Below are 12,889 nucleotides of genomic sequence, written 5' to 3'. Positions count from 1 at the left end.
CATGTTGGTGTGAAGCAATAGTACCAAGTTCAAGTCCAGTGGGTTTAAGACCAACAGTTTTATTCTGGGTTTAAGCTTTTGTGTGCATGTGCAGCTAGTACACAGAATAAAACTTTGTTGGTCTTCAAGGTGCCGCTGGACAAATGTGTGTGTGTGTGTGGCCTAAAGCTTCCCATAATGGTGGCATCAGGGTGCCAGGGCAAGGATCATGGCTACTGCAGCGATAGTACTGCAACTAGGGGAAGGACGGTAGCTCAATGGTAGAGCTTCTGCTTGGTAAGCTGAAGGTCCCAGGTTCAATCCCCGGCATCTCCAACTAAAAGGGTCCAGGCAAAAAGGCGTGAAAAACCTCAGCTGGAGACCCTGGAGAGCTGCTGCCAGTCTGAGAAGACAATACTGACTTTGATGGACCCAGGGTCTGATGCAGTAGAAGGCAGCCTCATATGTTCATATGTCTAAGGGGAGGGACGGTGGCTCAGTGGTAGAGCATCTGCTTGGGAAGCAGAAGGTCCCAGGTTCAATCCCCGGCATCTCCAAAAAAGGGTGCAGGCAAATAGGCGTGAAAAATCTCAGCTGGAGACCCTGGAGAGCCGCTGCCAGTCTGAGTAGACAACACTGACTTTGATGGACCCCTGAGGGTCTAATTCAGTATAAGGCAGCTTCATATGTTGTGTTTCAGCAGACTTGTATCTCTGCTTGTGAAATGTTGGCGGGAAGGTGTGGCTTTTCTGCCCTCTGCGCCACTTCCAGCCCGCCTCCCAGAGCTGTTGTGAGGGTCTGGTCGCCTAGCCTCCCTCAGAGGACGAGGAAACTCTCAAATTCCCTCTCAGGGTTGTTGAGAGGATAAAATAACAGGGGCAGGTCGATTCTGTGGAGGGATATTTAACACATTTGGGAGAGGGATTCGTTTTTATTAGGGGGGCGGTGTGTGAGCAGAGGTCGGGGGGCCCAATTCCCCCGTCGAGGGGCTCCTAAGGGTCGGTCGAATTTCCTCTCAGATTCTCCACCATCCGACGCGCGTGCCTGGGGGGGGGGCACTTTGGCGCCAATTTTAAGCGCCGCGGCAGGCTCTCGCGACCCCTAGCGGCGAGGGAGGAACAGCACCGAGGCCACGAGAGAGCCGCCCGGGCCGTACCAACGCGAACAGCATCGCAGGGGTGACGTCTCAGGTCACGCCAACTGCCTCGCCTGTCCTAAACACTCTCTTTGGCCTCTTCTCATACTCCACCCTCTTTCACCGACAAAGGTATCTTTCGCTTTCACCCTTTCCCTTTCTTTCCCCCCTCCCCGATCCGATTAGTTCAGCCCGGCGCCCGTTCTCCCTCGACTCACCTCTGCCGCCTGAGGAGGAGAAGGGAGGGGAAAAAAACAGCCCAGGGAAAGCAATTTGCCCTCACGCTGCGTGCGGCGTCAGGCACGTTCGACGAGCAACGTGGCTACGTCACGGCGTCACCAGCTGATTTTTTTCGCCTTTCGCGCTCCTGACTATCACCCCCCCGGAAGTGATGCGGTAGAGGCTGAGCCCTGGCTGGGGGAGCTGTGCGGAGGGTGAGTGAATTGGACCGTCTCTCTTCCCGTCCGTCTCGGGGCTGGGCAGCGGAGCCTCCCGTTCCACCCCCGCCCCCTCAGCCGTCTCCAAGGCCCCGCTCGAGCTCCTCAGGCCGCCTCCCCCCTTCCCTTGGGCGGTCTTTCGACCCTTCGGGTGCGAGGAAGGAAGGGGGCAGAGGCAGGCATGCTCTCCCCCCACAGGGGGTAGCTGTCGCGAGGCATGAGGCCCCCCAAGAAGAAGGGGGGGTAGAAGAGCCAGGAGGGAGGGGGAGAGACGCCTTCCTCCTCCCCTCCCCACCCCACCAAGGGGGGTGGTCTCCCTCTTCCCCACCCCCAGAAGCCCGCAGCTCAGCCGCCTCCTCTTTTCTCAGAAGGTGAGTTGCTTGGAGTCAGTAGAGATTGGGGGGGGGGGGCTTCTCTTCCCCCCTGTTAAAGTGAAATGCGAGGAACGGCTTGATGTGGGGGTTGGTGTCTCTAGCCAGAACAGGTTACAGGAGGGCCTTTTAAAGTCAAATGCTGAGAAGACGTAATGTGGGGTTAATAGACTTTGATACCTTTCTGTGGTACTCACTGTGGATGGGGGTGATTGTGGTGCAGTTACAGGAGGCTTGGAGTAGGTTGCTGTGTCCAGGGCTGGCCCTAGACTGTCTGGCACCCTCGGCAAGGCTAACTTCCCTAGGGGGGGATGGGCGGAATAAAAACAAGCAGTAATAATAACAACTTCTGGTGCCCCCCCCCACACTGATAACATCCCCAAGTCAGATGGGGGGCCCAATTTGGCACCCCCAGAAGACTGACGCCCTAGGCAATTGCTTAGTTTGCCTAGTGGCAGGGCCGGCCCTGGCCCTTGACACCCTTCAGTGTGTCGTTTTCACTGGGTGTTTTAAAAGTTGGGGATTCCCCCTTTCTTTTGAAAAAGCTGGGCATATTGGAGACTCTGGTAATAATAGTTTCAAAGGGTTTTTGTGTCTTACAAAGGGAGTTTTGATCTCCAAAGCTTAAACCATGTTGGTCTCTAAGGCCCTACTGGATTCAAATCTAACCGTTCTAGTAATAATAGATCTTTTTGTCCCTTCCCTATTGCTTGGTAGTCTTCTGGGGTTCTCATTGTGGGGGTGGGGATGACCATATTGGGGTTAAAAGGAATCCCCTCCTTATGGCTTAATGGATGGGGCGTGTTCTTAATGCTTGCTACCCTTCAGTTACCTTGTGGCCTTCACAGGTAATTGTATAAGTATGGCTCAGATGATTGAGCCTATGATCTTTTAGCTTCTTCCATCCTATCAAAAGGTGAGCTTGTTTAGGTGCCTGGCTATTATAGATCTTTGTGGTGGCGGGAAGTTCTTCAAAGGATGGGGTGTCCCTGACTTGGAACATGAGCTTGTAGGCTTCTTGGTTCACTTGGCACTTCCCCTTTTTAAATTCCGGTGCCAAGGGGTACCCATCACCCACCTTATTGAGTTCCTGTTAAGTTTTTACTTCTTTGGTCATATTCAGGGCTAGCTTTTCTGCCAAGGTTGCCTCATGCTTATCAGCTTGTGGCAATTAAGGTTCATAATGAAAATTATGTTATTTTGGGGATATGTGGTGGGTGTGTGTATTTGAGGAGGTGGTTAAAATGTGGTTTTACTGACTACGTAGGGGTATGCTTAGTTTATACCTTTCAGTCATCTTTCAGTCATCTATTTTTTCCAGTCAAAAATAGATTCCCCTCCCCTTTCTCAAACTCCCTCTTCTGTGGGCATAGGTGGTAATCCATATTTGCAGGTGGTGGCTTTTCTTCTGTATTAACCATAATGGAGTCCCAGGAGATGAAGTGAATTTATGCGAGGGAGCTGGTGATCTTAGCCTTGGATTAAAGGGGAAAAAATCACCCTCATTCCTTTGTAGTACATGATCCTCCCAGCCCCTGATGACTTTTAGCAGAGGGGAAGGCTGGCCCCGGTTCAGGGTCCAGCAGTTTCAGGAGATGCCTGTGGTGACTGGCAAAGGAAAACTCATATCTCTTCAGTTTCTTGGCAGATATATAGCTGACAGTGAAAGTGCTTTTCACTGCTAATAAAGTGGGATTTCTCTAACTTCAGCCTCCCCATCTTTTAAAATAATAAATGTATTTCCCATGGAGGAAATGGTGTGATTCTGGTGTGGTGTGATTTTCCACTCATTATTCATATTCTCTTCCTATCTGAAGGGTGTGGAGACAGCTTTTTTTTAAATAACTCCTTGCCCCCAAGGGCTTTATGTGTTTATGTGAGTAATGAATTCAGAGTTTGAATTGAAGTGGCAGGCTTTTTTTCTGTCTCTAACATTATATTGCCTTTCATACCCAAAGATTTACAATGCAGAGTGTCCACCCCACCCCCCATTCCTGGAATGCCAGCCTCCACTTCTAACGAATTAGCCTGGTAGGACCATCAAGTATGTCCCACAATCATTTAAACACAAAGGTCAGATTGCTGTTTTTTTAAAGGCAAAATCAGATGAGGTTTGGTGGTCATGAGATAGAGGCAGAGTTTTGGTTTCCAGATAAAATGTCTTTAGGCAGTTTCACACTTACAACATTTTGGACTGCTTTAGAATCTCTTTCTGGGCAACTGTGGTTTGGTGGTCAGCATTTCGACACTAGGCCTGGAAACACCCAGACTCAAATGCTTTCTTGGCTACAAAGTTCCCTGGGTGTCTATGAGCCAATCACACACCCTCAGCCCATGCTACCTCACAAGGTTGTTTTGAAAATAAGCTAGAGGAAGGGAGAAAAATGTCCACCACCTTGAGCTCCTTGGAAGAAGGGCAGGATACAAAGGTGGTAGACATGTGAATAATTAGTCAATTTAAATATGTTTGTTGAGAAATGGTTAATCAGCAAAGGGTAACAATTTCTGCAAGCAGTGGTTAAGCAAACATTAACTGGAAGTCAGTTCTTTTTGCAGTTGCCATTGAAAATAATATTTGCTGTATTCAGATACTGTGGGTAAAACAGTCAACACTCTGTCTCTTTGAGCAGGGCTTTGGACTGTGGTGGGGGTGCCTTTCCCCTTGGCTTCTTAGAATATAGAGCCACAGATTTTCTCTAGGTTCTGGGAAACTTCCTTTTCAGTCAATTTAGCTGTATTACTTAAGAATCTGAAGCAGGATTCTCAAGGAAGAACTTTCTGATTAAGCTTCCTGAGGATTTGTGACTCTTTCCCCACTATTACTTTTCCTACTGGCAAATCTCATTCTCTTTTCCCTCCTTACCCCACTCTGGGCACCTTTGGTGAAAGGAAAGAGTGAGGCGGGGGATATATATTGATTCATGCTGTGCATTCATGAAGGTGGTGGTGGGGAAGCAACTTTGGAAATGTCTCATGCCTGAGACCTGGAGCAAGCTGTGTATAGTAGCTGCATGTAATTACCATAATTTGTAGGTCATTTTCGTGGATGTGGTGGATGCCAAGCAGCGACAAACAGGCATGTTGCACTCCTGTGATATTTGAGGTTTTGAATTGTTAACCCCAAACATGCAGGGATCATTTGAGTCAGACCCCAAACAAGGCTTCTTTCTGACCGGTCGGTGTTCAAACACAGCTTACCAACTGTTTGGTAACAAAGTACTGCTGTGTGTGATTGAGGATGATTTCTCCTTGTTCTGCTTTAACTAAATCACCTGGCTGATCTTTTGAGCTTGTGTAAGGAGCTGGTGAGGATGTTGCTTACTATTTAGTATTCATTTAGAGTGAGAAACCTGTGCCTTGTAATAGAATGCTCCTTGCTATATATTTTTTTTAAAAAACCTTTTTACATAGAAGACTAGTATAGATGGATATTGGTATTCTATCCTAGCCTGCTAGCTTTCATTGTGTGGGGAATTGTCTGTAGTGGAACATTCTGTCATAGCAAGCCCTGTACCTGCAGTCTGACGTATTACAAGCCTGACTTAGTTTTACTACTACAGTAAGAGCTTGACCTTCTCCAGTTTCTCTTCTATGTTGCTGTGAGACTAAGCACACTGTGGTCAGAGGCAACCTGCCACATTCTAATTTTGCTTTTAACACAATAGCCCTTCAAGTTTCTCTCTGTGTAGTAATGAAGGATAGAAGAAATCCTGAAGTTCTTCAATCTTCAGCCATTGTCCTGCGTGTGGAAATGTACCTTGGAGAGGCCACCACAGTGCTCCCTTGCTCTAATGTCATTTACTGAATTGCTTAACTTTGACTAAACAATGCTCTTTGTTTGAGTTTTGGGTAGGCATCGTTCTCCATCCAGGGATGCAGTAATCCCTAAAAATACACCCAAAGTGCTTGAAAGCTGATACATCTTAGAATCCAGCAAAGGTGGGAGGGAGGGGCTTGGCAGAAATGGGGACAGTGGTCCTGTGCACTCTGAAATTGATTTGTAAAGGTGGACTGTACCCTCTCCAGCACACTCTTATTCCTTCAGGTTTTTTTGTCCAGTTTTCTTAATTAATGCTATTTTCTGTTTTAAAATTGTCGTGAATTGTGCTACTGCTGTTGGGATATGTGGTCCCGTGCTGTGGTTGAGGGTTGGTGGAAACGAGGATAGTTTGGAACTCTCACTTCTCTGCTTCTGCCCCTGCGAAGAATTATTTGGATATGTGTGAAGAGACCTGAGCTTCCCAGTCCCGAGGGCCTAAGTCTGAATCAGGAAGTATTGCCTTAGCTTCCTTGTAATTTCTGTTTTTGTTACAGCAAAAACCAAAAGGAGTCTTTTGCTGTAAGCTTTTGTGGACTTAAACTACTTCATTCAGTGCACAACACATAGTCTCAGTTGGCAGATATATGCACAAAGAGGAGAAAACTCATCAGCGTGAAATGTAAGAGGTCCAGCCTGAGACACTTCTGTCTGATGCTCAGATGCTCCTGAGAAAGGTGCGGTCAGAGTTCACAACAGCACTAATTGTGGTGGCGCTTGCCTTTCTGAGTCTGCAAAATTTTATTTTAATACTTGCTGTGGATGAGCCATCTGTGCTTTTGTTTTAGACCTCAGTGAATGCTACCAAACTTGTCAATAAACCCTAATTTAGCAGTTTCATACTGGAGGCTTCCTTTGAAGTCCTTTCATGGCTAACAGCAACATGGGTTGATAATCCGCAGACCAAGGGTAACTCTTTGTGAGCATCTGATGAAGTGGGTTTTAATGCATAAAAACATATGCCAGATTACATCTGTTAGTATTTAAAATATCATAGGAGTGCATTCTTTTTTGAAGCCTGAAGCTCCAGAAGAGGTAGCCCTTCCCATCGAAAGGTTGTGCCAGACCCTGGCTGATCTAGAGGCAGACTGTTGCCTTTTTTCCATTGGTAAATTAATTACTTCTGTTGTCTTAGCTGCCTGTTATGCTGGGAATGTCTCCAGATTTAAAAAAACGACGTTATGCCAATTTATGTAATGGGAGTCCCCAGATTAAATATCACTGCTAATTATTGCCTGGTATCATCCTCAGTGATAACTGATGCTTGGGGGAAGCCTGTCTGTTAATTAAAAGGTTAATTCAGCCCCTTGTTGTTGGGGTTTTACCCCTGCACACTGCTGCAAGGTAGCTTTCAGAGAGTGGAATTCATGTGGGGCTCCCAAAACTGAATTATGAGAAGCATCCTCTGCCTGTATTCCGCTCAAAATAAGACTTGTTTTTACTCTGTGTTTTCACCCTGTAAGTGTATCATGAGGTTGGTTCTTTTGTCCTGCAAAAAGAAAGGCAAAAAAGAAGGACTGTGGGGCACTTTACATGTTGGATATGTTGCTGGTGAGCAGGAAAAACATTTTAGCATTTCAGGATTAAACGTGTCTGATGCTATCTCAGCGATCCTAACACCATTTCTGTAAGGTTGGGTTGTTTAATTAACCCTCTTTTGCAGATGGTAGGGGAGGGCTGAGGACCCCTGAGTGACTCTGTGACCAAAATGAGAAGCAAGATCTTTCACTTAGTGCAAACTGGCAAAGTTTGTCCCATGACTTTGAAATGTTTTTAAAAATGCGTGTCACTTTGTGGGAAGTTGAGGTTTGTGGCCTAATAGTTTCCTTTATTCCCTGACCTGGAGGTCTCAGGCTAGCTCGGCCTGGTCAGGTCTTGGCAGCTAAGCAGGGTTTGCCTTGGTTAGTTCTTGGGTGGAAGACCACAAGAGAAGCCCTGGGTTGCCACACAGAAGCAGGCAATGGCAAACCACGTTTATTAATCTCTTGCCTTGAAAACTCAACGGGGTTACCATAAGTCATCTGTGACTTGATGCACTTTCCACCACAAAGTTTCTTTGTTCTGGCGTAGCATTGCTCCTGAAGTCAATCAACAAGAACCATTTTGAACTTCCTCTGTTGTAACTAAAGGCTCTGTCCATTTGGTATTTTGTGTGTGTATGTGGAGGCTTCCCTTGGAAGAGTGAGTTTAATGGGCCAAGTCTCTGTGGGCTGCACATAATTTTATGGAATGGCTACCTCATTGTGCATGTGTTACAGATGGGCAGAGTGGCAGAATCCCAATAACTTGCCATTCTTATTTTCTCTTTAATGATGTTGCCTGCTGTTCTAGAAGGGGGAGTGGGGTGTGCTTCCACCGGAGTGTACCCAAAGATAAAAATAAAATTCTGTAAATTGTGGATGCTGATCATGTGGAAAGGTGGCATTAACATGTTCAAAATAAATAAAACAAATTGCTTGACGGAGAAGCTCCAAGAGAGCTTGTGTGGTGTAGTGGCTTAAGAGGCTGAATTATGAGTTAAATCTCCTGAGCTGTGAACTGATGCATGTGTGTGAGTATCTTCAGGCAGGCAACATTAATAGTTGCAGTGCAGGCATGGTAATATCAGTCTACCTTACAGTGTGGCTGTAAAAATAGCAGGAAGGTCACGTATGCGAAACACTTTGAATTCTCAAAAGTGCTATAAAAGGATTTTAATGTGAGGAGGGAGAGGAGGCAAGGGCTTCTGAGTCACTGGTATGTATTAAGGTCGCCTGTTCAGAGGTCTCATGGTCAGTGTCTCTCTCTCATTGTTTGTCAGGCTAGATTCTGGGAAACCCAGGTTTGGGTTTACTCTGCCATGGAACCACACTGGGTGACCTTAGACCAGTCACACACACGCTCACCATAATGCACCTGACAGGGTTGTCGTGGAGGTAAGATGGAGGAGAGAAGAACGATGCAAGCTGCTTTGCGTCCCCGTGGTGGAGACCAGAATCATGCTTGAGTTAACTTGCTGAAGAGGTTAAAGCTGCAGGATGGGTACAGATGGTCTTCCCTGCTGTTTTGACTGTGGGGGCAAGAAGCATTAAGTAGGGAAGAAAACCCTTTAAAAAAAATTGGTGTTTGGAGGGCCCATCTTAACATTAGAAGTTACAAATAACTTGTTGTCAAGCATGCTGGAATGGCTGATCATTTTGCTCCTCCTGCTGCCTCTTGACTTCTTCCTCAACCAGAAATGCTGGTCTCCTTTCTGTTCCTTAAAGAAGAGAAGGAAAGGCAATTAGCAGGCTATGAGCAACAGTTTCATCAGCCTTGCCTGTTTAGTGTAAACAGTGTGTGGAGCAACTGAGCACTGGCGACAACCTTTTGTACAGGCTTTGAAGAGTTTGCTCTTTCACCTCAAGCCCTGGACTGTCGTTCCCTTTGTCCAAGCAATGTGCCTCAAGCCCAGCACTTAATGTTTGCTCTATAGAAGCTGTATGTGTGTGTGTTCTCCTTATGGCCACAATAAAGAGACATTGCTGCAAACATGCTTCTTCAGCTACTCAGCAGAACATGCAGTCTGTTTGCAGCCCCTTTAAAGATATCAGCTCCTGGTGGATAGTGCCATCAAATCACAGCTGAGCTGACTTAGGGTACCCTGTAGGGTTTTCAAGGCAAGAGCCCTTCAGAGGTGATTTGCCATTGGCTGCCTTTACATCACAACCCTGGTGTTCTGTGGAGTTCTCCCATCCAAGTGGCCCTGCTTAGCTTCTGAGATCTGATAAGATCAGGCTACTGTGGGCTCTCTGGGTCAGGGCAATCAGCTCCTAGCAATAAGTTTTCCCCACTATTCTTCTTGAGCCAGGGCTGTTGCTACTTTACCCAAAGACTGAGTGTGGTGAGTTTCTGACCATGAGAAGTGGATCATTTGCTGTTCGATCACTGGTGGGGAACTGAGATTGCTTCAGCTCTTTTGCGGATTTTCTCCTGAGACTCATTGGGATACGGGGTGTTGTAAAGTAATAGGACACAGGAATGGGGTTGAAGAGATCACCGTTAAAACCAGAAAGCCATGACCTCCTCATGCTTTCTTTAAATTCCTGACTGGTGAAATAATATGAGTTCATAGGACGGATGACTGTTAAAGCACTTCGCAAATTGCCCATGCTGACAGCAGTCACTGCATAGAATAATAAATGGGCTGGTCCTATGTAAACTGGGTCCCCCACAGACAAGGTAACTATCTCTATGTTTGGACAGGATGACTTGTAAATTAACCAGAAGGAAAAGGCTCAGCTCTGGCCTAAGGAGGACCGAGTATGCTTCAGGAGGGAAGGAATGTGTCAGTTCAGAGTCACAGAAAAACAAAAAAGAGGGTGTGAGGAGAGTTGTACATTCAAGGTCTTGAGAGATTCTGGGAGGGGGAAATTTGGGAAGTGGGATTTCCAATCTGCATGCCCTGCTAATGATTCCTTATTGAGTTTGTCCAAAATGTCTGGATTTGTATCTGAAGGACGCTACTCCTTGAAGGCGTACATTGAAATACGGTTTTGTTACCATTAGACTTCTGTTTGTCACTGGCATATCCGGTAGGGCTGAAAGTGCATTGGTGGGATCCGTGTAGAGAGACATGGCTGTCTTTTCTCTTTGCAGCTTTGGGCCTAGAGAATTTCTGACTGCCTTGTCAGGGTGCAGGGTGCCTTGGTGTCTCTTTACTGCTTTTACTCCACAGCCTTCCCAAGGACTAGAGCAACATCTGACTGGTTACTAGCTAACCCCCCCCCCCCCCCCTTTGACTTCTTTCAGGCCCCTGCTGCTCCTCTCTTTCCCTGTTTTTTCTCACCTTTAATTGTTGGCAGGAGGATAGTGTGATGTGTCTTCCAGAAGAACGGTCCTTCTTTTTCTTTAATCTCCCCCACCCCCAGCACTGGCCTTTAAATTCTTCTGTGGCTTCTCTGCTAATTGTACACTTGACGGTGGCCTATTCTTTGGTGATGACACAGCTGCTCAAAACAATGGTAATTGCATAGCGACTCATATCGGCATCTGTTGTCTGCTGGTGGAGAGCCAATTTCAGTTTGCCCTTTTGCAAACGCCACCCCGGAATACATCAGGAGTGCTCGTTTGGGTGACAAATGTGTGCCAAAGTGACAGATCCATCTCCCCAAGTGAGCTGGGACTGGGTCGTGACAGTCATATTTGTAAAAATCTGAGGTCCATATCTCCTTGGGTTTCCTGGCACTGCAACTAAGCACTACTGTAAAAATATCCAGTTTTTTTTCTTTCTTTTAGAAGTGTCCAGAAAGTTGAAGGAGAGGTGAGAAGCCAAAACAGACGTGCTGGGAGTTCCACCTCCAGATCTCCCAGTGGTTTGTTAAAATGCAGATCTCATGGGGTTGTTGTAAGGCTTGGAGCAAGATACTTTCTGTGAAGCCCTTGGTGGTTTAATAAGTACTACATAAGGTTATTTATTGCTAACTTTCCTTTGTATTTGCAAGAGATGTTTTTTGCTGTTATGGGTTTCTTGCATGAAACTCTTTTGAGTGGTAGAAGGCTGGAACAATTCCAAATGCCTTTTCCAACCATAGTGGGAACAAAAGTTGTTCTTTGGCAGGATATCTCTGCTGGAATTTCTGTGACTTTGACAGTGTTTCCTGAATGTTCATGACTAGAGGTATACATCTGTCTGATTTAAAACTTGAGGTGTGTTGCGGGGAATGCAAAAACACCTACTTCTAGAGTACTGAGTGGTACCAGCTTTGATTGGTGTGAAACATACTCACTGTTTTGAGGGAAGGAGACCAGAGAAGTGATTCTTGCAGAAGTGCAGCAAGCAGCCTCTTTGGAGAGCAGGGAGTTCTGCTTCTGTGCATCCCATGTGATGGAATAATTCAGTTCTGCTCATTGCAGAGATGATGTTGGGCTAGGATTGGGAAGAGACTCAGGTTCAACTCCCTACTCTGCCATGAAGCTTTCTGGGTGACTGTGGGCTGGTCATTCTCTCTCATCCTAAACAACCTTTTGAAAGGTTGAAATGGAGACCAGGAGAAGGATGGAAGGAAAATGTATTTAAATAAATAAAAATTACCTGGCTCCTCCAGTGTGTGTGTTTGGGAGGAGGTGAAGCCAGAATGGTAATGCATTTGTCCTGACCTGGATAGCCCAATCTTGTCAGATCTTGGAAATTAGGCTGGGTTGGTCCTGTTTAGTGCTGGTATGAGAGAGCAGGAAGTCCAGGGTTGCTACACAGACCAGACCTGTAAATGTGGTATGGTGTCATTTTGCCTGCTGGCTGGAAAGTAGTGGCCCTTTTGGGATTTCTTTGAGTGCTGTGCTGTGCCAGTTCAGAACATGGCTTTCTCGTGACTAGCGTAGTTGATACAGGTTTGTATAATGTGAATAATGCAACACTCAAGATCTAGAAGCTAGGATAAAAACCTGAATGGACAGAACAGGAAGCTTGAAAGCTAGAGGGGGCTGCAGCCTGAAGCTGAGTGCTTCAATCAGGCTTTGAAACTGTGATGGCTAAAATATTTCTATTGTAAAATTTTGTGCCCCGTTGAATTAGCAATCTTAGTAAATGGTTACTTTAAGAATTGATAATACAAGTGAATGCCCACTTAAAATTCAAGCACAAACAGGACTAAATTAGTAAATAAAAACATTTTAAATATACCCGTGGAATCAATAATACAAGTGAATGGTCACTTTAAGACTCACAGGCTATTGCCTACTAATTCCACCTGGCTAGCCCTACCACAGTACTCTGCTGGAACTAGTGTTTCAATCAAACTTTGAAACTGTGATGGCAATTAGCAGAATATTTCTGTCTTTAAGTAAAAACATCTTTTTACTGTAAAATCTACATTTCGAAAGAAATGTTTGAATTGCTGATGCAAAAGAGTGCAGAGGGGTGTTTGTGTGTCTTGGACTTATTCCTTTTGAATTAGTAATATAAGTGAATGGTCACTTTAAGAGTTATAAGCTGCTACCTATTAAATCCACCTGGATAGCCCTACCTGCTTCTGAGGCTCTACCATGCTGGAAACAGTGTTTTAGTGAAACTTTGAAGTTGTGATGATGCCCAAGAGAAAATAAATTGCTTTTTCCTGTGGTAAATCTACACAAAGTAGGAATATTTTTCTTGTATAAATGGCTAAGATCTTGCAAATGCATGTCATCCTTG

The 12,889-nt window shown here is 45.8% G+C and overlaps 1 protein-coding gene across 3 annotated transcripts in view; it reads left to right on the top strand.

The window, feature by feature from the left end:
* Nucleotides 1-1,376: 1,376 nt before the first annotated feature.
* The window catches only part of DCUN1D3 (defective in cullin neddylation 1 domain containing 3), a 49,026-nt gene continuing 37,513 nt past the window's right edge, over nucleotides 1,377-12,889 (top strand). The window contains exon 1 of one of the 3 annotated variants that reach the window (XM_060260598.1): nucleotides 1,377-1,548. The gene's annotated coding sequence lies outside the window, so the exon portion shown is untranslated. Of the gene's footprint in view, nucleotides 1,923-12,889 lie in introns of all 3 variants that reach the window. The other 2 variants (XM_060260599.1, XM_060260600.1) reach the window with 2 other exon arrangements.

The sequence above is a fragment of the Heteronotia binoei genome, chromosome 20 (genome assembly GCF_032191835.1).
Source record: "Heteronotia binoei isolate CCM8104 ecotype False Entrance Well chromosome 20, APGP_CSIRO_Hbin_v1, whole genome shotgun sequence".
NCBI classification, from domain to species: Eukaryota; Metazoa; Chordata; class Lepidosauria; order Squamata; family Gekkonidae; genus Heteronotia; species Heteronotia binoei.
Note: the sequence above shows the minus strand (reverse complement) of the source record. Positions and strands in the feature narration are given on the sequence as shown.